The sequence below is a fragment of the Taeniopygia guttata genome, chromosome Z (assembly GCF_048771995.1).
Source record: "Taeniopygia guttata chromosome Z, bTaeGut7.mat, whole genome shotgun sequence".
NCBI lineage: Eukaryota > Metazoa > Chordata > Aves > Passeriformes > Estrildidae > Taeniopygia > Taeniopygia guttata.
The window spans coordinates 72,223,163-72,250,076 of record NC_133063.1 but is presented as its reverse complement, the minus strand read 5'-3'; the positions used below and the strand labels follow the sequence as shown (position 1 = coordinate 72,250,076).

General features: G+C 36.3%; 1 long non-coding RNA gene across 2 annotated transcripts in view; it reads right to left on the bottom strand.

Annotated features, from left to right (window-relative positions):
- The window catches only part of LOC140681921 (uncharacterized), a 111,180-nt gene that overhangs the window by 30,384 nt on the left and 53,882 nt on the right, over positions 1-26,914 (bottom strand). Inside the window, exon 1 of one of the 2 annotated variants that reach the window (XR_012053141.1) lies at positions 3,927-4,286. The exons of the other annotated variant lie outside the window; for it this stretch is intronic. This is a non-coding gene — a long non-coding RNA (uncharacterized lncRNA). Of the gene's footprint in view, positions 1-3,926; positions 4,287-26,914 lie in introns of those variants that run through there. 2 annotated transcript variants of the gene reach the window in all.

Below are 26,914 nucleotides of genomic sequence, written 5' to 3'. Positions count from 1 at the left end.
AATTACTTTAATTTTCAACATTGTAAAAGATACTGTATTTTAAAAGCCTGAAGAGAAGTAATTCTGCAGACAAGAAGCACTGACTTTAGAATGACAGGTTAAAAGGCCCATATCTTTTGCTTGTACAAATCTTGTGCTGAAATTTATAAACTAAAGCAAGAAACATGAGTTTCAGACACCACACATAATTCTCCTTCTAGAAGCTCAATTTACAAGTTACTCAGAAGCCACTGCAAATTAGGGGAAATGGCTACAGTAAGAGATAATTTTATAAAACAAAATATTAACCAACCAATTCATTAAAAATGTCATAGCGAGACACAGATTTAACATTGAGTCTAAACAATACATCTAACTACTGATTTTGTAAAAGCTGAAGATGATCTGTGTAATTACTGAAAGTTATGGTAAATAATTGTATTATCTTACCTGGAGGTCACAACTATTATTAGTGTGCATTTCTATTGTACATTCTTACCTTAATATAATTTTCTCTTAGCCTTTTATACAGAACCTCACTGGAACAAGAATCTAGAACAAAATTACACAACTCCGAATAATCATAATTATGTCACCTTTACCCTAGATATTATTACATGTTGCTTCAATTATAAATGATTTTTTTACTAATACTGGATATATTTAGATGTTACATCACACTATTGCAATTCTTTGGAGCTGATTGAAAAGAAAGCTGATAGTCTTGTATCCATTATATATTTGCAAATGTTTTTACAGTGCAGAAAATACAACAAAGATCAGCATCCTTTGCACTGCCAACCTGGAAAAAAAAATAGAAGCAAATAGAATCCCATAAAAAGGTTATTCTCTGAAAATGAAAAAGGAGACAAAGTACGTTGCTCTTAATTTAATTAAAGAAAGCATATTTCATCTTAAAAAATAATCTTGAGATGATATTACCTACTGGTAAGTATGAACAAAGCAATCATTAGTCAGAACCATTAAAAGGAACTACAAATGAGTCAATATGTAGGCAAGACAATGCACTAGACATTCTTAGCTGCCATGTCAACCCATTATAATAGAGTGTCCCAGATCTGACATAATGCTTGTGGCCCATGACAGAGATAAGAGGCTGAAGAATAAGTAGCCTTCATGTTTCCAACAGAAAGTGCAATTTAGTTAAACTCATGAAGAAAGACTAGCAGAGGTCAGCAACTGGTAGAGTCAAATGAATAAGAAGTTGATTTTCTGATTTAGGTGACAGCATGCTATATCAAATGAAAAGTTCTGTACAGAACCAACACTTTGTAAAGCAGTTGCAAAGCAAAACCCAAATACAAAATAAACCAAAACATACAAAACAACAATACAAAGCAGGAGAGACATTTAGAGTTTCAGTAGTTGTGAATTACACATTAGGGCTGTGAAAGAGATGGCTTTGTAATAATGCCATCTTGACAATAGGACTAGAAATATGAAAGATCACTGGCTGCTACCTAATATGACAATGTCAGGCTCATAAAATCTTTTGTGAATATCTAAATATAGGTATACACTTAGATAAATAGGACTGATATGTGTACATAGATAAATAGGACTCTAGAAAGCAAGTCCTATTAGAAGCAGATTATCCTTTCCTTTTATACTAGATTCTGTGTTGGGTGTAAACTATATTGTTGCTGAAACTGGTATTTGTGTTCCTGTGAACAACTTCATTTTGTGTGAACCACCATCTTAAAATAAACTAATGTTTTGCTGGTTGCATGTTGCTTAGCTTGTGCCACAAATAACTCCTCATTGGACAGTCGCTTGTTCTGTGTGCTCACTGCAACCCAGGTACTGAACCCGTGCTCTCATTTTCCTCCATACAGAGGATTTTCCCTAAGGTTATACTTTAGTTTTTAAGTCATCTGCATTTTCCATGTTTAAGTAAGTTGTTTTGAAATCAATAAAATTTATTTAGAAAAAAAAAAAAGAAACAAAAACAGACAAAAAATGCTAGACAGCATTAAACATGATTTAAAGGAGGTGGAAGCTTTTATACTTGTCACCATGAATAATAGAAATCCAGAGTGCTTGCACACTGCACAAATGTGCTTCCAGTAGATTTTCTGAACTGCAACCATATGCTTGCAATGCAAAAATATCACAGGGAGTACTGTCCTACTTATTACAGCAAAAACAGTGGGGTTTAGATCTTAGTTAGGCAGCAATGTAATGTAGTTAAAAAAGCAAAGCATGCCCTAGAATATAACATCTTTGTAAAATTAAATAGTTGCATTGTTCTCTGACACCTCTGATGTATATTCTCCCTAGTAACAGGGACCCAAATAGGTTCCCATGGAGAATAAGGGGTTACAGAGAAAATATGCAGCAAAAGAAAAATGTGAAAATATGCTTTGTCTTTGTTGATCTTAAAGTGATGAGAAGAGAAAAATAATAAGCAAAGATTAATTGCATAATTTTAAATACATAAAATTATGAAAGCTTTGTGTGCAGGGCAAGTGAGGAGATTATCAAAGAATGGTACAGTGACACAGTGACAGCTGTTTCAGCTTTATTATATAGCAGAAGTAAACCTGTTGGCTTGTGAAATGCCCCTTTTGTATTTCTAGCACTAACCATCAGCAATTACAGTATGATACCAGAACATATGGCAGTGTAATTGAAGGTGTGGCAAGAAATCAGAGTTAGGCACTTAAGGCCATATGTTCCCATCCACTAAGCAGAGTGGAGGGAAGCAGATGGGCACAAGTTAAAGTGAGGCACAAAGGGCTGGCATAGTCCACCCAGAAGGCAAAGTCACACTTTGGTGTGAGTCAAAGTGTTGAGCCTTTAGGAATGAGCTGGAATCAGTCTTAACAAAGGTGAGCTAGCGGAGTGAAAATGGGTAGCTGCTAGACCACAGTGTATTTCTACAGACTATTCTCATAGACCAGCAATGGGTAAATAACCCAGAGAAAATGTTGACAAGACAGCAAGTGGTCAGGAAAACTGTATAGCAGTTACAGGCCATGAATTCCTCTCTCCCTACCCTCCCATCAGACTGCCATGAAATGAATTACCAAACAATTGTTCAGATTCAACAAATCTGTTTCTGTTTGGTTACTTGTCTTTCTTCTTTTTGGTCTTAGAAGTTACTGCATTATTTTTTAAATCCAGCCATTCTCAGGATAGTTTTGGCAGCAGTTTCTCAGTTTGAAAATGAACCAGTGCTTGCTCTGATTAACGATTATCTTTCTTCTTCACTTGTTTCTAAAATGGACAACAACCTTACTTTCAAGTTAGAATGGCAAAACTTTGCACCAAGCTTACATTAAATTTTTGAGTAAACACATAGGTAAGAGATGTGGGAAAGTTAATTTGTAATTCTTTATGTTTTTATGTCAGTGTGTTATTAAAACATAAGTTAAAGAAAGAAAAATCAAAATGAAATCTGTTACCATTTTCTTACTCAATAACCTCTTTCCTTCAAGAGTAGTCTTTGGGAGTACTCAATATGTGAACAATAACTCAGTTTTTAGTTAGCAACTTATTTTTGATCATTATCTCTATTCAGCATTACTTGGTATCTGTGTCTTCAGAAAATCAATAGGACAATAACTCTCTCCAGCATATTATTCACTATCATATACACTATGTATTGAATCCTATACTAAGTTTTCATTATTGTCATTAACAATGGAAACAGTATGCTGAGGATTTTTTTCTATAGTAAGAGTTAACTGTTTTCTGTGATGAAAACAAAAGAAATATTTTGCTAGTGTCACTTAAGGAAATACAAAATACCATAAGAACATTAGTCAATGCTAAAATATGAATTTCAATATTTCCCTGCATCATGCAGGAATCAGGCTATACTTCACCATGAATCAACCTGACAATTAAATACTTAACTTTTAATAAAACATGTAAAAATGCACAAGCCAAAGAAAAATATACAATTTTAAATTCATACATACCACTGTTGAGTGGTCCGGTTTTTGGGTTTTTTTCACATATCAGCACTATCTTGTTTCACTTAGTTTTAGACATGAAGAACAGTGAGCTCGTTATGCTTCAGCAGGGGGCAGCATGGTATGCAGTTTGCCATTCGATGCTCAGGGTTGAGGTATTAACAACGTGATTTACTAATTAGGATGGAGCTTTGCTGGTTACAGACTGTTGTGTAAACTCTATTCCTATCAAAATAGGCACAGAAGTGCTAGTTCCTTGAACAATCTGCAGGACTTGGCATAGATACAAGACATCAGTAAAGTATCAAAGAGGAAAAAATTAATCATTATTCAAAAAGATTGTGGGATGTAGTGTAGGTTAGGACCTCATTTTTTAATCAGTCCTCAGTCATTAGTGCATAAGTACTTCAGATAATAAACATCAGATTACTACTAGTCTCTATGATACGCTGGAGACATGAGGCTGACACGGTGATAAAATGACACCATTCTCTGCTTGCAAAGCTATTCTAGGGTCTTTATATTGCACAGTATCCAGACCAAATGCTAACACTGAAATCAGTTTTGCTAAAGAATGACGCATCATTAAGCATGGAGTCTAAATACATGGTTTTGTGCTATACATTGGTACAATTGGGAAGATTTATATTTAGAATTGATCCTCTGAAGGTCAAAAATGAACATAATTAACCCAAAAGTATTTTTTTCATAGATGTGTTGGTAGGATTGATACATTTGTTATGAAGGTGTGCTGGGCACTTGCAGTATCCTGCATAATTGATTATACAGTTGATTTAAAGTGCTCTGATTCTACTACTTTTCTCTTTTTATTTTTTTTTTTTTTTAACTCAGTACCATGAATGAGCTGATTCTAGTTAGTGCTTAAGAATCCCTTTCACCATGTAATTTTCCTGCCATTCTAAATAGACTGTTTTGTCCCTATTACAGTATAAATTAAGGACAGCAGAAGGAAAATTGATTATTAATTTCACTTAAAGCAGAAGAGCAGAATTAATGATATCACAGCTCTCTGATGAGGATGGGTAGTTTCTTAAACCAAACAGAAAAATAGATCTAACTGTTAATCAATTACACCTGGATTAGGAGATATTACTAGCAATTAATGGTCATGTAGCATCAAAATCAATGAGGCTTGCCAAAGAAATAATGAGGCTCATAGCACTTCCACTGTGCAGCTACTGTAACCTGAAATTATTGGATCAATAAAGAATGTCCCTTATGGAAAGTGAGGAAGCCTAATTGCATGCTGAAAAATATTAGACTAGAATATCCTGAAGAGAGAATGGCTGAAACACACTTGAGCTCTACAGATTAATTAACAATGTGTTTCTGCATAATTTTCATATTGCAAGGGGAAGGAAACATCCATTTTCTTTTTGGTTAATTAATTGTATTCAAAGTGGGTCATGTTACAATTTTGCATGATGTGAAATATGCAGATTTTCAAGATTTCAACATTAAAGGTGATAGTCAGCAATTTTGCCTTGAGAATCTGAGTTTCTAACTTGAAACTCAAAGCAAAAGTTGAGGGGGTGGGGAGAGTGTTTTACAAATCTACATAGATAAAGCTGAATAAAATATTTGTTCAGAACCTACAAAAGCCAAACACTACGTTTTGCATTTATCCTTGCTAACACATTACAAAATCAACATAAGTGGAGGATTTATGGGTATTTATTTCAGTTTTTTCCATCTTAGGAAAAAAGTCTCCTTGCACAGTAATCATCTATATAAACATTTGTTTTCTCTGTGGCTGGTGAACTTAACTTTGTGAATGTTGTCTGTTTCACTTTCTGAAAATGGGGGCTATCAGGGAAGATTTCATTCACAATAGTAGCAAATGTCAATAAAAAATGCAGCTTGACTTGGTGAAAAATGGCAAAGAAAGCATTTGCAGGGGTGAAGGCACATGGATTTGCATATAGGGTGTGCATGCATGTGCTTTATTCTTTCCTACATGCAATTTCCTGGTCATATGACAAGGGTGCCATGGAAAGTTAGAGGTTTAAGAAAAAAAAAAAAAAAAACACCAAAAAAACTCTAGGAGGTAATTGCAGAGAGAAGGTCAAATAAATAACTCACCGAGAGTTATAAATGCTCTGGATGAAAGCCACAGCAAATCTATATAGGAATCTGCAAGACTAGGATATGAGATGCTACAAAAAATGAAGGAGTCCTTTGGCCTAGTACTTATATATCCTCCAGTGGAATGGCATTCATGTCAGGGTCTGGATACAAAATCCAGCAGTGGGTATTGCACTGGCATACAAATAGGTAAAGAAATGGTATGATGATAAACTAACGCTTCTTGGTGTGGTTAAATTTTACAGAAAAAATATTTAAATGCTTTATATATAGCCATAGAACTATGGCTATAATGCCTAACACTTAAAATACTTTTCATTGTTTATCTTTACACTCATAGAACATGAAATCCAAGATTTCTTTGAAATTAATTGCTTTTTAAAACCACTTTTCAAGGAGAACATATGTTAGGGTGTTACATTTTATTACATACTGGAGAAAGATTAAAATTGATTTATTCGTTCTATAAGCAGAATTTTCTTTGGTCTTGCAGAACCACTGATGTATTAGACTGGTTTTATTTTGTTCAGAAGGTAAGAAAAATAAAATAATGTACAAAAAAATCTCAGAAAATTTTAGAGTTAAGTCTGACCTTTGTATAGTTGCACCACCAGGGAGGACAGGTATGTATGAGCAGGAATAACTGGAATGTCCCATATGTATCAACACTAAGAACTTTTTCTTGAAATTCTTTTGAAGTCAAAGAAACTGTGAAACACACAGTTCCTGAAACCATTTTTAGCTCAGCTGCACCTTTTCTCTCTTTACTAACAAAATAATTGGTTCTCAATACACTTTTAGTAAGCTTTCTTCAATTTGAAATAATCATTTGAAGGGGAAAAATATGGCTGAGGAAGTATGTGTACATTTGTTACCCAGCAAATTTTGTCTCCTGCAGCTGTTGCATTTTATTCACCTTTGTAATTTAGTGTATACAAATGGATACACAGGTCATATCTGGATTATCATTCTGAAAGCAGAATGTAACTGGTTATAATACAGATACCCTGACAATCTCTACTCAGACCATTAAGGGAAAGAAGAAAATAATGGCCTTTGCAAATTCAGTTATTTATCGTTCCTTTTCTTGAGCCTGAGTTTTCTCTTTTTCAGCAATCCCAACCACCTAAACTTCACATTAACAAGTCTCAGGATTAACCTGTGATTCTGTGGAAAGTCAGCAAAAACATTCAAATATTCAAGAGCTCTGTGAAGTGGGCTTTTAGCTCCTCTTTCTTTCCATGTGTGTTCCTGTGTCTTAATGTAAAAAAATAGCATTTGTTTGTTCATTAAGTTAAAAATTTCCTTCAATTTTCCCATAGCATAGAAACTAGGTAATTTTTTTTTTTTTTACTTTTACCTACTAGAATAATATGTTCTTTTGAGGGGACAAAATTAATGCTTCTGCCCCACTATACTCTCCATGTTTGTCTTTTTTACTATCAAATATCTTCCTAATATTTGCTAAATGGTATCAGACATGCCAAAGTGACTTAAAACAGACAAATTAATTTATTATACATCAGAGGAAACACTAGAGCAGAGCTTATAGTAAGTGAAAATTTTCCTTCTTTCACCACTGTAGGACTATGTTTAAATTTTCCCTTACATAATACACTGGAAATGCATCTATGAGATTAAAAAAAATGTTCTCCAATTTTTAATTTGGCAAGACAAAAGAGATGCAGCCTAGTATTGTCTTCCCTACCCCTTCTCATTATCCTTTTGAATCCTTTCACATATGTGTAGAATTTTCAGAGGTTTTCTAAGGCAGCCTGCAGGGTCTGCATTTAATACTACATTTAGAATTTTAAAGGCTTATTCTTAATGTTTGGGGGGTTTTTTAACTTTATTTTATTTTCTCTGTCTATGGATTCAAATAAAGACACCTATCCACTGCCTAATATTAAGACTGTCAAAGTTAAATTTATGGTGAGTATGTAAAATTCTTAAGAGAAGTCAGGGTAATCAGGGAAAGACACCACAGATGGAGGCTGAAATGTCCAGGACATTGTATTATACCCAGTATGTGCTGCTGCGCAGTACCAAAATGTGTAATGTGCTGTCTAGAACAGCAGTCCCTGGTTGTATTTACATCTTATAATAGGCATACATACCCTTTCATTGGGTTTCCAATCTTCTTTTAAATTCTACTCTTCAGGGTAGCTTATATATAGATAGTATTTTTTGTCTCAAGTTTGGTCTTCTAGTCAGTTTGGGAAGAGTCCCTTGTCTTCATCTCTGCTTTTTTTCCCTCCAAAGCTTTTCTTCTTAAAAAAATAAGAGGGAAGTTTAAAATGTCTTTGATTTTATAATGCCTATTTTTTCCCTCTTTATTTTTTTTTTCAATATTGCATAGTTGATTCTGAATTTCTTTATGTCCATTAGGGGACCTGTGGACTTGTGGTACACTTATCAATATTTTGAGCAATCAAATCATGGCAAAGGTGCAAAACTTGACATATGAGACTGTGTCCTATGCAGTATGACTTTCTTAGACAGCTCTGAGATCATTTCAGCATGCTTTGGTTTATTAAAGAACTGTTCAATTGTCCAGTCAGTTTGACAACTGTGTTCTTCCACACATGTAGGGGAAAGACTCTACACAATAGTCAAATCTTTATGTACAGACTGAGATGCCTATCTTAAATTCCCAGTACGCTGTTCTACACAAGAGTTATTGATAAAATCCTTTAATTGCCTCTCCACTGACTGTAAGCTGGATGTGCACTAGACAAAATGCATCTCACTCAACAAAATCCAAGTAAAACAATGTTGAATAAGGCACCCATAACAAATAATAGACTACTCTGCCAATAAAAGTAAAGTAAAAGCATCTTCTTTCTCATCTGATGTGCATCATGTCACAACTTCTCATAATCCTAAACTCATAATTCCTCTGAAGGAAAAGTTATGATTGAATCCATTGACCCAAGCAAACTCACTTTCTCTTTGTTGCTGAAGACATTACCAAGTTGTTGTTCAAAAGAATTTATAAAATTCATCAATTATTGGTGTCATGTATACCAGTGTGTACAATCCCAACATTACAGATATTAAAGGGTGAAAAAATCTTACATTAGAAACTACAATATGTTTCCATTCTCTGGCACTGAGAATATACACAGTGAATTCTTTGCACAATACTTGCCATGTATGCAAGTAGCTAAATACTACATTTTCCACTCCAGCTCCTCTTGAAGCATGTAGACATTGATAAGATACATTTAGCTCACCTTGCTTCCATCATACTAGATAAAAATGACAATAAGGCTAAATAGTATGTTCATTTAGTCTAATAATTTGCATAAATCTGAAGTAATGCCTACATTGAATCTAACATTTTTTTGTTTGAATAAGATCTCTTTCAGACAAACACTCTTTCAAAGAGTTCAAGCAGTGGTGATCCTACCTTTTATGGTGAGCTATTCTAACAGCTAATTATTCCCACTGTTAAAATTTGCACCTTTTTTCCACTTTTCTTTGCTCGAGATGCTGCTTGTTCAAGTTGTTATGCCTTTGTTTGCCAGATTAAAGATTGCTTGGGTTCTTTGTTGTTTGTGTACTTGATGTGGACTCCTGAGGGTGACATTCACAACTTCTCTGAAATTTCCCCACCTTGTGATCTACATCTACCTACTAAGCAAAGTCAAAGCAATATTAAAATAAACGGGGAAAATGAAGCGAAGCAGGTATTCTCAAGTAAATAAGTTTATTTCATAGGCAGGTATTCTTTTTCTCTCTTGAGTGATCTCTCCTAGAAAGTCCATTAATAATCTTTCTTATGTTATATTTACTATATTTCAAAAATAGCTTCTTTTATCATTATTTTAATCTTAAAAATCTAAAGAGGTAGGAATTTTTTGCCTGTGTGTTGTGATGTAAGTGTAACTGTAAGTAATGTGATGTGTTCTAGTCACAAGTAAATTAAGTCAGCAGCAAAACCTATCTGATTAACAGAGTAACAAAAGGGCAGACTTGCGTGATGTTTTTCAAGCCTTTTGGCCAAGGCTTTTCTCTCTAAGAAATGCATGCTAGATTTCTCTGTGTTAGTGATTGTCAGAAATGATGATGAAGGAAAGAAAGTCAGAAGCCAGGAGAATAGAACAGATAACCTTCATTATCTTGTTTTCTGAGGGCACTGTTTAATAGCAGTAGAGCATTGAAGTGGTTTACCACTGTCTTTTCACCATTCATGCCATACATGTTACAAAAATCCAAAAATACATGCTGCTGCTAGGATTTCGTATGGCCACTTCAGCAATGGATTTAATTTTGCTTGGTTGTATATAATGATAAGTTGCAGAGAATTGTAGAAGCAAATATATTAAATTGAAAACTTTTGGGCAGATAAATGAAATGTGGCTATTTAAATGACTATTCAGGTTGTTTATCAACACTCTGTTATGGTGGGTTTGTCTCCCTGGCACAGCTCAAGTTGCACAGAAGTGATATAGTTCACAAGAGAAAAGTGGCATAATTACCAAAGTGCACCCATCCCTCTTTATGTGCTAAGGAAGCCTGCTTCTTGCTTCTGTATGGTGCACGGGCACTCAGTGTTCCCAAAGTCTCAGGACACTTCACTGCATTGTTGAAGAGAAGACCACACTTTGTATCTCACAGGTTGCTAAAAAGGGGTGTTCCACTGAGACAGTGAAACTGAGTAAGACTGTGTAGACAGATATAAAATAACTGTTTTTTTTAAGACATAACTCCCCTCTAATTTGAAATAATGTGTTAAAGTTTGTTAGTTTGCTGTGGACTAGCACAGTAAACAAGTATTTCAAGGTTCTTAAACCAGGTTAAATCAGATAAACTTATTTATAAGCAATCGATAGATAAACAATAATACCTGTGAACAGTAAAAATGTTCAGTCCAAAAAACTCTGAAAAACTGTTTCCATGCAAAGTGTTTGACAGAAATGCACAGTATGCAAAGGTATCTATCAAAGTATTTGAAAGTTCTTTTTTACCTTGCATCAGAAAAACTAAAATCAACTAGCACTTCTAAGTTTTTTGTTGTTGAAATTTGCATCATTATTATAGTCTTGGTTTATTTAACGAATGCAGCTACACATTCAATCTCTATCCTGCTCCTGAGCATGGTGAAGAGTATTTCTTTCATGTTTCTAAGGAGATTGTAAATCATATGGGATCCATTTAAATAATTTTCCTAACTTTTTTCTGAGAAACTAACATTTGTTTTGAGAGACTTTTCCCTCCTATAAAACTTTGTCCTACTTCTTGGCATAATATAATGAATTGAAGGTTTTTTCTAACAAAAGAGCTATCCTTTCAAGAGAAAAATATATGACACCAAGTCTTTTTGTGTAATGTGGCTCATTTCTTTATGCTAGAATGCAATTTAAATTAAAGGGAGACCACTATAATCTTCTTCTAAACATAATTTTGTAAAGCGAGTTGATTGTACAATGTGTGTAACAAATTAATCACCTTGCAGTGGTAAAGACAATGATGTTATCTAAAATGTTACTAAATATTTAACCCCAAAAAATGTGTTAACTGACAAACATGGCTGTGTGAATTTCATGATCCTAAAATAGGTAGATGAGATAAAATATATCTTGACCTCAGATGAAAAGCTGCATTATATTTTATATTTGTCAGAAAATTTTGCTTTGAAACCTAGAAAAGTGAACCTTTATGTAATTTTTAAAAGTGAAAAAAAGGGGTAAAAAAAGGAGAAGAAATTTGGTGTATGAAAAAACTACAGTACGCAATAGTCTGGAGGGATGCATGGAAGACAGAATGGGCACACTTCTGAGAATGTCATGTTGTCTGAAACATAAAACACATTTCTAAGAGGCAGACATTCTCAATGATCTGCCTTTAGGATGATGAGTGAACGGGACGTCAGTTTTTTCCACGTTTTCTAAGAGCATTTATCTTTGCATAAGTAGAACTGCAAAGAAATGCCTTTTTCAAACAATTTTACTAATTTTCTGAGCCTTACCGCATCATCAAGCTGAAGTGCAATTTTTTGTACTAAAACCAACTCCTGATAATGAAAGCTGACAGAAAGTTCTTTGTTTTGACAAATACAATATTTTAATTATTATGCCTACTAAACACTTCATTAGATATTACCAATTTGAGCACAAAAATCTAACCTAGAAGTCCTTTGTCTCAGCTCTCTAGTGATGTAGAAACAGACATAATAGTTAAGTGCCTTCTGTTTTCCAGTTTTTGAAAGTGTTTTTCCTACAGGCACTGTTAGTCTTTTTACATCTGACTTTTGAACTCTGCTAAAAGGCACATAGACAGGACATACTTCCTTGCTGGTTTTGTAAATATTTTACTAGGTTTTAGATCAAATAAATGAAAAATCAACATCTTAAATCTTCTAACTGTGGTGTGTCCTATGTAAAACCTTCCATGAAGACCAACTGGATTGCAGTGCAAGCACTATTCAATATTCATACAATGATTGAATGATTGTGGCAACACTCATTACTTTAGGGCTGTTTTCTGATATAATTCCCCAAAATGTACTGTTTTGAGGACTATAAATGCTTTTTTAGTCTGTTTATTTCAGAAAGTTAGTTTAGACATAATAAAATAATTACTCCTTTCTGACTATCTTTCAGTGCAGTTAAGGATATGCTTTTCTGTCATTGTTTTGATTTGTTAATATGTGCTGATGACACCACAACCTAAGAAGTCTACATGAAAATTAATTAGGCTGTTTTTTATGGGAGAGTATGTGAGGAGATAAATGGTTCATGATAAATGAACTCTCAGGCCACAGACTGGAGCATTTATTGATTCACTGGCCATTTATCCTGAAATATACTCCCTAGCAAAAAGAATATTGCTATATACTTAAATAAAGATTTTGAGTATTATGCTAACCTTTCACCAGACAGTAATAAGTGCCCTAACCAAACTCATTCTGCTTTGCTTCCCATTCATTTTGCTGTCATCATCAGCATTATTATCCACTACAGAGACTCAACAAATTTTAATGCATTTATCTGGAATATAAAGTTGTAAGATCCAGCCTTCACACATTCTTTATAATCTCATGGTGTTTAACAAAAAACCACATAAATTTTATATTAATTCAGATATCTGTATCCAAGTACACTTTAAATGGGGATCCTATTTCAGTCAGAAAAGCTACTATCTGCAGGGCTTTTTGAAGCATTGGTAGAAATTATTATGCAATATCAGATTAATTTTTAATATTTGATGTATAGGCTGATTAAATATTAGTTCCTCATATATAGCTTCTAACACATATATGCACAGTTAATACCCAGCATTTATGCTTATAAAATAGTTGAGACGTAAGGGATTGTTTAACTCTATGGGCTTTTGTTGCCTTTGGCTAGTCTAGATGTACTTAATTATAAGGTTTAAATTCTCTTGGGTTTTGTAAACCATTAAGGCAAAAAAAGCAGAATAGTCACAGCAAGGTTTACATTTAGAATATGTTTTAATTGAGGATAACACTTTTTTTCTTTCTTGTTTTTTTTTAAACTCCTCCCCTCCAGGCTTTTTTCTAGAGTTATGAACTTATTGCTTGAGAGAAAAACTATTTTAAAAAAGAAAGTAAGCCATAGAAATATTTATCATTGGAGAGTATCTAATCTTTAAGGAGTGCATTCTTTAACATGGACTCACATGGGACACATGCATGAAAATCAAATACCATGTTTCAGATGCTTGGGGAAAAAAAAACTGTGGGCTCTCAAAGATGCTGAAATAGAGAGGAAAGGATGGCATCAGACATATGATTTCTGGAAGGATGTTCAGTAACCAGGCCTTTTCTACGGCACAGGTCCTTCTGGGGAGTGTTTCTTATATTCTTCACTGACAATCATTTTAGACACTAGTTTTAGCTGTCAAGTGAAAGATTTTAAAGAATGCTTTATCTGATTATGCATAGTGTAGCAGTAGTTAATGGAGTGAGATGGAAAAGAAAACTGACTTGGCTGATGTGGAAATTTGAGACCTAAAAAGACAAGGAGAAGGAGGACCTCTAATAAATCATCTGAAATGGAAAAATATTCACTGCTCTTGCTGGCCCCAGAAAACCTGCCATTAATAGCACAGAAGGACAAAGACATCTGACAGATGTTAAAGGCCCAAAGCTTCCTTGAAGAATTGTGCACTGGGGAAATTCTTGGTCTTAAAGAGGATAATATTTTTTCTAGAATAAGTCACTCACACTTTCTGTTGTTGTAAAGCATGGTTGCTTTGACCTGAAACAAGCCTTCCTTCCCTGAAGAACTTGCCTAGGGTCCCCTTCCAGAGCAAAATGAATTTCATAATCTGCTGAGCTCCAATACTGCTTACGTTGTATAGAAGAGAGAGTACACTACATTTAAAAAATAAAATGGTTCAGTAATGTGACACGTCTTTTTATTGGCTATTCTTGTCCCTAACTATTAGATTTTAATACCTATTACAACCAAGATCTAACCATTATGGTGGGTCTTAGTTCATTATGGCAACCAGTGTCATTCTGGAATCATCTGCCAATTATGTGCTCAATTTAACCCAAGGGTTGAATTCACTGATCTAACCAGAAATGTCTGGTTGGACTAAATCTAAGGTGGATAGATTTTAAATTTTCTTTAGTGCTGTGTGTTAGGAGGAATTTAAGAAAAATCAAGACTTGAAAAAGTGATGACATTTATGCTAGAAATGACATGCAAGTCCCTCTGTGTGTACTATTCATAATGACTTTAAATCACTCCTTCAGAAGTTCCATTCACTCCAATAAAAAATGCCCAAGGGTTCATTCTGGGAAGGAATAGTCCCTTGTTCCTTATCCCCATTATTTTCACAGAATATTTAATGTAAAAACCTTAGTCTTATTGGTTATGTCTATATGTTGTTCATTGAAAAGACAAATGTTTCCTTGAACATGTTGATAAATGTCTGTGTCACAGGGGTGTAAAAATGGTGATTAGAGCATGCTGGTGGGAAATGGAGATATCTATATCCATTGTGGGTAGAACTTGTTCTGAAGGTTAAAGGATTTGTTGTTTTTTTCTCAGCTGTGCTTTCAAGTAGATCAAGTGTGATCTAGATGCTATGCACATGAGGATCTGAATCAAGTAAGAAAGGAAAATAGTTTATACAGAATTCTGATGTTGGAGATAACCAAAACAGAGCAGATCTAGAAAATCCCTGATTTATTTTTTTTTTTACAACCTTCAGAATTTTAACATACAATATATTATCATAGGGGGTCATTATACTATGAAACAACCATTTAGGAGACTTCAATTGAGCAACAGTTTTCGAGTTAATCTTGAGTTAGTAATTATATTTATCTGTCCTTTTAGCATGTAAAATTTACAGATGAAGATCACAAGGAAGGACTCATACAAAATATACCTATCAGAAAGGGTATTTACCTTGTTCAATCAAGTGTGATTTAAACCAGCACCAAAGTAAATACAAAAATTAAATGAAACCCTTACACTAAAATAAAAAAAGAACTAATCTTTCCTTAGAAATGAAATTGCATATCTAGACTGCCAGGGCCAATATCATGTCATTTGTATATCTGCAACATAATTGCTAATAAATAAGTGTAGCTGGTTCAGTCACCTTCTGTAACTGATTTGAAGCACTATTTTGTGTTTTAATGTATGTATAATTTACTCATTTTATTAGTGACAGTCATTTCATGATTTTTTGTATGATAACACTTTTCAGACGAGGCACCAACAGAAAAAAATGAGGAAGTAAAAGTAAGTAAACATTCCTAAAATACATACTTAACCAATCAATTTTTTTAAAAAACATAACTCAGAAAATTTAGCAAGGTATAGAAGCAAAACTCAATGAAAATCTGAGACTAAAGAATAAACCAACCTAATAAAATAATAGCAACAAATAACAACAACAAAACAAATTAACTAATAAAACCATCTAGTTCAATAAAACCTCCCTGATTCTTTAATTAAACTCCTGTCTCTTTAAGATCTTTTCACTGAAAATCCTTTAGGAATCTGTGAGCTTTTTGCTGAATTAAGCAGTCAGCACTATACTTACAGAATGCCATAAAAAGTACTGGAGAAATAGTATTGAGAATAGCACCTGCTGGAATTCTGCATACTTTAGAAAGACAAATAGTTAAAACCCCTCATGTTTCAGAGGGAGAAGGCCTCAAGAACAATAATGTAAGTAATTTTTTTGTTCAGAACAGCATCTGTTTCTAAATCAAGTGGCTAGGATTGTTATCTCATTATTTTCTCCACTAACTGATTTCTGTGCAAATTAAATTAATGTAGGAATGCCCTAAAATGTACAGCCAAATTTTGTGTGTTATGTATAGCCACAATATTGTGGTATGCTCTGACAGTTTTTTTGTCTTTTTCTTTTGATTAACACTAAGGATCAAAGTATAATTTCAAATAAAAATGAGTTTTTGTGAAGTAAAATACTCTTGGCTAGATAATTGGAGGTAACATTCTATATCTATTTTGGAGAGGCTGTTGTTATACATTCCCTTTTCTGTTTAAGGAAGAGAATTAAAGATTGTAGAGATAAGCAAAAGATTAATTGAATACTTCAGCTGTCTCTATATGAATCCCTCTCTCTTGATTATACTAGGGTTTTTTTAAATCACATAAAGATTTCAAACATATCAACTCACAGCTTCTATTTAACTTACTAACATTGTAATGGTGTGGGCAATTTTCACACCTGAGTGAAAATTTCATTATCAACAGGAATCCTTGTATCCATAAGACCCAGGCAAAGCCACCTAAAGAAGTGAGAATGATGTTGTGATAGGGGAGCCAGTTAGCTCTGAACCTGTCACTTGGGTTAGTGATCTGTTGCAGAGCAGCCGATCTGCTTCCCGTCATTTTAGACATACACTGGAAGAACTAGAAATGTGATATACAGTTGCAAGAAACAAAACTACTAGGGCTGGGAAGAATTGTAGCTTTTGAAATCTGAAGAACTAGATCTGACTACAGCTTTAGGCACATCTCAAAGAGAAATTTTTCATCTGAATATATTGGTTTGGCATGGCCTGGTTTTTGGTAGCAGAGAGGCCACAAGGATGGCTCCTGTAGGAAGCTGCTGAAGCTTCAAACATGTCTGGCAGAGCCAATCCCTGATGGCTCTGAAGATGGACATACTGCTGGCCAAAACTGGGCTAATGAGAGAGGTTAGTAACACCTCTGTCATATCATTTTTAAGAAGAAAATCAAAGCCACATTTTTGCTCCTAGTCAGAAAAGGGAAGGAGATGTAACCATGTGAGAGAAAACATGGTGACACCAAAGTCAGTGGAGAAGGAGGGGGTGCTCCAGACATCATCTGTAAAGAGGGGACCAACACCAGAGATTCACCAGATTCACATCTGTTTGCCTGAGCTCCTGAGCTGCTGTGTGAACATTTTCCCCTGAGAGAGGAGCAGCCACTGTCTTTCTCCCCTCTTTACCATTTTGCCGGCGCGCTCTTCTCCCGTCTGCCTTTCCCTTGCCCCGGCTAGCTCTGGGGAGAAGGGGAGCGCGGGCAGATTTCCAGCGCTTCCCACTGAACCCTCGCAGGCTGTGGGCAGCACTGTTTGGGTTCGGAGAGCAATCAGCGACCCACGGCAATTTAATGAAGAGAGTCTTTCTCCAGGGGACGAGTTCCGTTTATTGCAATAAAACGGGGAAAACAATAATTCGAAGGGAACCAGGCGTGCCGCACCTGCGTTCGCCGGAGCCGCGCGAGCGGGCGGAGCGCGCTGGGGCCGGCCAGGAGAAAGCTATGGGGTGGCTTGGGCAGGGCGGCGGTGCGTGCTGGGGCCGGCCAGGAGAAAGTCCTGAGCGCGCTGTGTGCACAGACTAAGTATGGGACGGGGGAAAATTGGGGCAGCCAATGGAGTAATGCCACGGGGGGTTTGAGGGTAGTGGGGTACGGGGGTACATCCAATGAAGGACGGACAGGTGGAGGGTCCCAGGTGGTCTGCCTATCGCCCGGCGTCCAGGTGGAGGGGAAGGGACACCGAGTGACAGACAGGCATCTGGGGCAAACAAGGTGAGTGACTCGGCAGTTTTGGGGACAACGGACCCGCGGGAGAAGACAGGCAAACCCGGGGGGAACCGTTACAGAACTGGGGGTACATGGAACAAACTTATACATAATACAAATGTAATAAAGCATAAAAACCACAACTCTACACCATTTTGGATCTTTGTTCTGATGTGTGGGGGGTGTAAGGTCCCACTGTTCAATATATAACATTTATTTACCTCTTACTGTGCTGTGTGGGCACTCTGATGGTCAATTAATGTGTTTCCCCTCCCTCCCCCACCTTTCATCCACTGGTATTCATTTCTTATTAGCAGAAAGGGATTCTTGGAACACTTTTTTTAAGAGGAATCACTTTTTTTAAGAGGAAACACTCATTCCAGAGTGTTTTTTCTCCTGAATTTCTCTCTACACCAAGACAGAAATGTAGAACACGACCCAGTGCTCTAGTTGCCCCATGCCCTAAACAGTTCTTAATGAAAAGGAAGAACCTTGCCTTATCCTGCTGGCAATGATGTGTCTGATGCAGCCAAGAATGCCATCAACTTGCTTTGCCCCAGGGACACAATGCTGGTCCATGCTGAATATGGGGTCCACCAGGACCCCCATGTCTTTCTCTGCCATGGGGCTTTCCAGCTGGGAAGCCACCAGCATATACTGGTGAATGAGGATATTCTTCTTCAGGTGCAAGCCTTCACACTTGCCCTTGTAAAACGTCTTGAGGTTCCTGACAGCTCAGTTCTCCAGCCTGTCAAGATCCATCTCAATAACAGCAAAAACCTTTTGCATATCAGATGTTCTTCCTGGTTTTGTACCATCTACAAACCTGCTGAGGGTACAGTCCCTCTCATCATGTAAATTATCAATCATGTAAGATTGGCCTCTGAGATAGTTGTTGGCCTCCAAGTAAACTTTGTTCCACTAATCTGAGCACTCTAGGCCTTGCTATTCAACCAGTTTTCAGTTCAACCCTTATCTTTCTGATATGATCAGTCATCACAACTACCTAGAAACTTTTGAATTGCAAATGTACAGAAGAATGTATCAGGAAAGACTATTTGTGCCACTGAACTTTCTTCCTGTACCTTTTTTTTCTCTAGTAGTATTTTGCACCAATTTTCTAAATAGCACACACCAACTTTAAATGAGGTATGGTGACGAGTTAATAATATCTAAGAGAAAACGTTATGAAGTGTAGGAAGGAAAAGAAAGCTAGGAAACTTAAAATGCTAGACCTATTAGGATGTGTGTATGGTGAGTAAAATATTGTTTAAGGACTGTGTACCTACCCATATTTTATCTATTGTGCTAAAAGCATGTGACATTTTGTTTTCTAAAATACCTGTTGTGAGGTGAGTACTTTTCCCAATAGCCCTGGAGGGGTTGTATAAGATTAGAATAACATTCTTCTCAGTATTTGCCTGCCAATTTGGAGGAACCACAAAAAGCACAAAATGTTAATTGAGGAACTATGTCATGGTTTTATTTTGAGCTTTTTGACATGTATATTTGTTCCCTGGTGCACATTTCTGGCTTTTCCACATGGCATTCTTGTATGCACTTTAAAATATTGCAAAGTAATGCTTTGGTCTCTGTGAATGCTCACAAGGAGTTTGTCCTATACAACAAATAGCTTATATCTTACAGCTGACTTTGTGGAGAGTTCAATAGAAAAGGTGTTGAAAATGGTGCTGTTTGGTTGATGCTAGCAAATTTTAAATTTACATTGATTTTTAACATTTTACTTATGAAATAGCTTTAAATAATTAGTCCTATATTTTTGGTTTTGTTTGGTTTGGTTTAGATTCGGTTTGTTTTCTTTTTGTTCAGAAAAACCCCAGCAGGCAAGGTTTATTATTGCTTAGTAAGAATATTAATAATTAAAATCCTCCCCATATAATCACTCATAGTAATTATTCTGTATTCTTTTTTAATGTGTAGATTTCCATAATTTTGTGTGAATGCAGGATCTAACCTGCATAAACTAGAAATAACCAATGATGGATAAAAGAAAATTTAAACAGAATGCAGTTCCATTGAAATTGAGTATATGCTCAAAAAACCCTCCCCACAAAGTCAGCTGTAAGATATAAGCTATCAGCAGGCAAGAATGCAATTCCACAATCAGTTTAACTTGTAATGCTTAACAAGTCATATAATCTAATGCAATAAGTTTAACTTAGTCAAAATGACTAAATAGTACTTATATTAGAAAAAATATGCATAGGAAAAGCAGATACTACCAAAATATTTACTTCTGTTCACTTTCTCTCCTTTAATGGAAGATGGCTCCAAATTCTAAAAAAGAAATATTACTTTCATGTTTTGTTTTAGAATTGATCCTCTTCTCATATAAACAAATCCTTTCTTTTTTGTAGACTGGTGTACACTGCTGCTATAGCTTTTAGCTTAGTAAACTCTTCAACAGCTCTGCAGTTTCACAATGTGTAGATAGCATCTGGGTATAGCAATGTCAAATATTAGGATATCATAGTTTGGATTAGACAAAAAACTAAAATCCTAGATCACTGAAGATTAATTTTGGACCACTTCCCACTGTAGGGGAAACACTATTTTTTGGTAATGTTGGCTGGGAAAAGTAATTGGGAATAAGTTACAGGGAAGGAGTAATGCTTAGGAAATAATGCCCTACAGGATCTCTGGACAACTGTATATCTCTCGCCCATCTGTATATTTTAGTCTCAGCATACCTCTAATTGTAGGAATATTAGGTTCTCTGTACAACTGTGAAGCCAGTGAGCTTGTTAATCTCATTTTAATGTGAACTTTACAATCAGAAAAATCATCTGCAGCTGAGGTGACTGAATCATGTTTTCATAAATTATTTATTTAATGAATTTTCTTCATAGACTTGTGCCTCTCTGTTTTACCATCACTAACATTTGAAAGCTGTAGAGTCATATAAAAAACATGGTAGTGTCAGATTTTATCAGATTATTTGATTTACATTAACTGTGTCTGTCTGTTCATTTTAAGTAGTAAGATGTTGATGTCAAAGACACTGGAAAAACTGGTCCTAAAACCAGAGTTCCTAGACTTCCATAGTGGGTTGACTCTGGGCTGGATGCCAGATATCCACCAGAGCAGCTACATCGTCCCTCTCCGTAGCTGGACAGGGGAGAGAAAATGTAACAAAGGGTTCACTGAGAAATGGACAGAGACAGATCACTCACCAAGTACTGTCACAGGCAAAACAGAATCAGATGAGAGATATTAATTGCATTTATTACTAGCAAAAGCAGAGCAGGATAATGAGAAATAAAATAAGACCTTCCCCCAATCTCTCTCTCCTTCCCAGCTCTACCTCCTGCCCCGCTGTGGTGCAGGGAGACAGGGAATGGAGTTACGGTCACTTCATCACATGCTTTTCTCCCACTTTTCCTTCAAGGGAAAGGAGTCTTTCTCCTGCTCCCGTATGGGGTTTTTCCTATGGCAGGCAGTTCTCCACAAACTGTTCCAATGCCCCATGGGCAACAGTTCTCTCCCAACTCTTCCAACATGGGTTATTCTTCCATAAGGCACGTGTGTCCTTCCATGCATCCTTCAGGCACAGCCTGCTCCAACGTGGGTCCCCAGTGGGGTCACAAGTCCCACCAGGAAACCTGCTCTGGTGTGGGTTCCTTTCTCCCCAGGTCCCTGCCAGGAGCCTGCTCCATCATGGGCCTCCCAGGGCCCGTGACTGCACTCCTCTCAGGCATCTGCCTGTTCCCATGTGGGTCTCCTGCACAGGCTGCAGGTGCATCTCTGCATCCCTGTGGACCTCCATGGGCTGCAGAAGCACAGCTGCCTCACCATGGGCTGCACCATGGGCTGCAGGGGAAACTTGACTCTGGCTCAGCCTGGAGCACCACTGGTTTCTCCTTTTGCACTGCCCTTGGTGTCTGTAGAATTGTTCCTCCCACATATTCTCGCTCTTTTACATCTATGCAATTACATCTGCATAATATTTTTTTCCCTTCTTAAATGTTATCACAGGGGCATTAACACCATCATTGATCAGTCCCATCTTGGCAAGAAGCACATCTGTCTTGGAACTGGCTGGCAATAATTCTGCTGAACATGGAGGAATCTTCTGGCAGCTTCTCCCAGGTGCCACCACTAAGCCCCCCGATATAAAAATTGGCCATGCAAATTTTGAATTGCCAGTCTGTAGGAGATGGCCCTTTGCAAGTTCTTAGATTGCAACAATTGATAGCCTAATAGCCCTCAGTGTAGGAGTTAAAAAGAACCTGCACGTTCTTACGATGTCAAGGTGTATAGTGGCGAGGTAGGAAGGAAACTATATATTTAGAAAAGTGTGAACAGTGAAGAGATTGAACTGATTGAATTGCTTATTCAATGTGAAATCTTCTAAAGCAGGGACTAGGAAGATCTCATTTTAAGATTTGCATCTAGTTTATTTAGGATATTTTATTCTTTAATATGAGTGTTAACATATATCATTACCACATATGACAGAGGAAGCCTAGAGGAATAAAAATCTCAAATTCAAAAGCATTATGAATTAAATTTATTATCTACAACATAGGGTGGAAGTTTAAATCTGTCTAAAATCAGCTTATCTGCTGATCTTTGCAATTTGTTTATATCAAGCTTACACATTTCAAATTTTAAATATTGCAAGGTTACAATAAGTGAGAACTGGAAAATATAGCATTCAAGTTCAATGAGAGATATCAAATAACAGTATTTTAGTAAGGGGGCCTTTAGCATGATTAAAAGCACTATCATTACAATATGTAATGCTAGTTTAAACTCATATTGTCTATCTGGTATATTCTTCCTTAATACATTAACTAAATATTTTGGAAATTTTTGGTCACTTAAGATAGGGATCCGATGCTTCCAAAAAGTCTAAGTTAGTCTCAAAATAGCTTTGATGTTCCAAGAGAAACAAATCTTTAAATGTGAGTACACCTGAAGAGCGATGTATTTATTTTATAAGTAAAGAGGGCATTTTTATGGACCTATCAGTGATAATCAACTGTGTCAAATTTGAACTAAGAGTAAGATGCAGCTATTGAGACACAAGCTTCTGAAAAGTAACACTACGTAGATCCCACAGCCTTATCACAGAGTGAGTTGTATCACCTTATGATGTGATATAGATGATTCTTGATTGTGTAGAAGCATGTAAATCAATTGAAGAGTTCTGCTGACACAGGAGCAGCCTTCAAGTGATTTATGAATGAGAGTAGAACACTTCATTGAATTACAATCTTGGTATTCAGCTTGGAAAGGGTTTTCAATATACATCATTATCGTCATCCTGGAGAGGAGTGGGGAGAGGAATTTAGGGAAAGGAAGAAAACAGATAATAAAACTTTTTAATTGGGAACATGTGCAAGGAAATAATTTCAACTTAAATTTTTAAAACAAAGTTTATAATATTTGGATCTATGTAGAAGCTTGACATTTGGAATCTTTGAAGATAATTTTATGTTTCCCCAAATCAAAACACTGGATGTCTTATGACTGTTTCATGCTATGTATTATAATCAGCTGACAAGTATTTTCCATTCAAACAGCAATTAGTCCAAGTTTTCCTTAGCAACTATAATTTAAGACCACTAATGCAATAAACTAATTCTTCCCTGAAAATTCACTGGCTGAATAAAGAGGCAAATGTTCCCGTGCAGGAGACTGTTGTGTATGGAAAAAAAAAAAAAAACCAATCATAATGAGAGCAAATTTTCCTTTCCAAGTAAGTTTCTTTCAGCAGACATGTATTCATGGCCCTGATACACAGAAGCAAGTGAAGGCAATGAGATTGCATCTCATTTCTCCACTTGTGTATGCATTATCGTGTATGCAGGGTTCAAGGCCTCTGAGTCAGCTGGATCCCAGCCCACCTATGTGCACAGATTTCCTCACAAATGAAGGCCTGTGAAAGTGTCTCAGCAGTGAGTTTTTTGCCACAGTATAAATCAGAACACATCCAACATTCAAGAGAGCCCAAGATGTCAGAGTGGCCCTTGGGTTTAAAAACAGTGTTATCCATAGAGAACTTATGCAGTACAAACATATGTAACCCCTCCTGAAACTTCCCTAGAACATACCAATTATTTAGTCCTGAATTATTCAGTTGCACACAACTATCACTAAATATTTGATATATTTAATTATCAATGTGCCTCACCAAGTTCCACTCATGTATTATGAATATCATGCAAGAATATGAACAGGTAATAACAGAGTCATTTTGAATAGGCAAGGAAAAAATAGAGGTGGTATTGTTTGCCTTACGGAGAAGCAGGCAGGTACCTGTCTTTCACAGGGGTGTTATGTGAGAAAGTTCAGACATAAAAGAGAAACAAGTTAGGAGTGTTGCTAGAAGCAGCTGTGAAAAGCAAGTTTCACTGATTCCCTGTCTGAAGCACAATTTCTTCGCAGATTCTTTCAGCATCAAGGGCATGGATTTTCTCCTAGCACATATAATACCAAGAAATTCTGCTGCCACAAGGATGGCACGCCAACAAATAAGGATCAATTTGAAAAGGTGAAGCTAACTTAATTTCTACTTGTTGTTTAGTTACGTGTTATCAAGAAAGTTTTGTTTCTCTTTTAATCTATGACAGTTCACATTTTTATGGTGCTGGAATAATGAGCAAGTGAGGGCACAGTCTTGAAAACCACTATTAATGTAAATTTCATCATGAATATCATATGAACTCTCTGTCTTATCTCATCATGAAATCAAGGAGGTTGCATTATGACCTGCTCTGTCTGTCAAGAAAGAACACACTGCATACAAGACTTGAGATTAGAATGAGAAAAACAGTACCATGGGAGCAAAGGAAATTTATTTTTACAGATTCAGGGCCTGCTGTCACTATTTGTGTAATTTGAGACATGAACATGAACATGGGTTCAGCTGACATTAAGACAGCACTGAGAGAACCAGAAAAAGGAAGTGATAAACAAAAAAAACAAAACAAAAAAAAAAAAAAAAAAAACAAACAGATATCAGGGGGTAAACCACCATGAGACAAAACCTGCAGAAAATATAATACTATACCTAATGTTAAAAAAAATATATTTTTATAAACTACCAATGGTAGACCAGCAAGATCTGATCATCAGCTATATAACACAGACTAATTTTTACCACTGACTTCATAGTGAATACAAAAAGGGTTATCAAACTTTAAAGATACACTCATAAAAAACCAAAAAAGAACAACAAAAGAAATAAGCAGGAGATGGTTATAATAATACAAAAAAAAATCATGAAGAGCTGATATATGCAGCATATTGTCAAAGAAGTTGCTTCAGAAATCACAGAATCTTTGAGTGTCTGAGATGATGCAGCAGCTCTGGAGTTCTGTTAGTCCAACAACTTTTCAGAGCAGGGTTAGCAGCAGCAGGTCACTCTGGACTGTGCCCAGGCATGTTTGAGTATCTCCAAAGATGGAGACCACAACTCTCAGGATAGCCTCTGCCAGTGTTGGACAATCCTCTCACAAAAAACACCTCCACTACCTGATAGCATAGCCCCTTCACCAGAGCACACCTCCCACAGATGCCAAGACCTATGCCTCTGGCTCCAGGAAAAAGTCCCATATATTGCTGCAATTTCTTTCTGCACAGGTACCTTGTCCCTCAAGAGCTTTGGTCTCTGATGTGGTACAGACACAGAGAGTATTTCCTTAGTGTATTATATTAAAGTACTCATGTTTCAGTAAGAGCTTTGGCCATAAGCACACACATGAGATGCCTCAAGACAAAATGACAGCTAACAAATTATTTGTGACATAACCAGAAATCATTATGAAAAGATAAAGAAGTTTACTTCATGTGCTAAAGCATATAATTTGAGATATGTTTATATATACTATAGGTAGAATCATGGAATTGAAAATATTAGGACAAAAGGACCCTTCCCTCATGTATTGATTTTGGCTAGGGTAATTTATTTTCTTCACAGTGGCTGGTATGGGGCTGTGTTTGGATTGTGCTGAACACAGAGTAGATAATATAGAGATGGCTTTGTTATTGCTGAGCAGGGCTTACACACAGGCAGGGCCTTTTCTACTTTTCATACTGCCAGGCCAGTGCGGGGTTCCATGGGAGGCTGGAGGAGACACAGACCAGACAAGTGACCCAAAGTGACCAAAGGGATATTCCAGACCATACAACATCATGCTTAAGAAGGAGGAACAATGTGCAAATTTAGAGTGATGGCATTTGTCTTCCCAATTGACCGCTACACGTGGTCTCCTGGAGATGGCTGAACAGCTGCCAGCTTACTGGAAGTGGAGGATAAATCCCTTGTTTTGTTAGGCTTCTGTGCATGGCTTTTGATTCCACTATCAAACTGCCTTTATCTCAACCCATGAGTTTTCTAACTTTTACCCTTCCATTCTCTCCTTGATCCTGCTGGCAAAGCAGTGAGTGAGCAGCTGTATAGGACTTGCTTGCTGGCTGGGATTAAACCCTGACACCTCAGTCAAATCTGTGAGAAATATTAACACTTGAAATAATCTGATGATTCTTTCCTGTGGAATTTTTTCTATAGGAGCTTGGAAAAGGACCAGAATAACTGCCCAACACCTCTCATGAAGATAGACAATTTTATTGTTTAATCCCACGTTTGTATCTCCTTAGTGTTATCTTTCAAGTCAACACAGAGGCAAAATACAATTACAAGGGTGTCCCCTTTGACACATTAGTTTTGTCCATTGCAGCTCCAGTCTGCCCTGCCAACAGGAAAAATAAATGTTTTCACAAGCATTCAAACCCAGAAGTGTATGGAGCTGGTTTTCTGAAAATTTGTTGTTGTAGTTTGATTTTTTGTTTTGGGATTTTTTTTCCCAATTGATGCAGAGTGAGGGAATCTGTGAGCACACAATT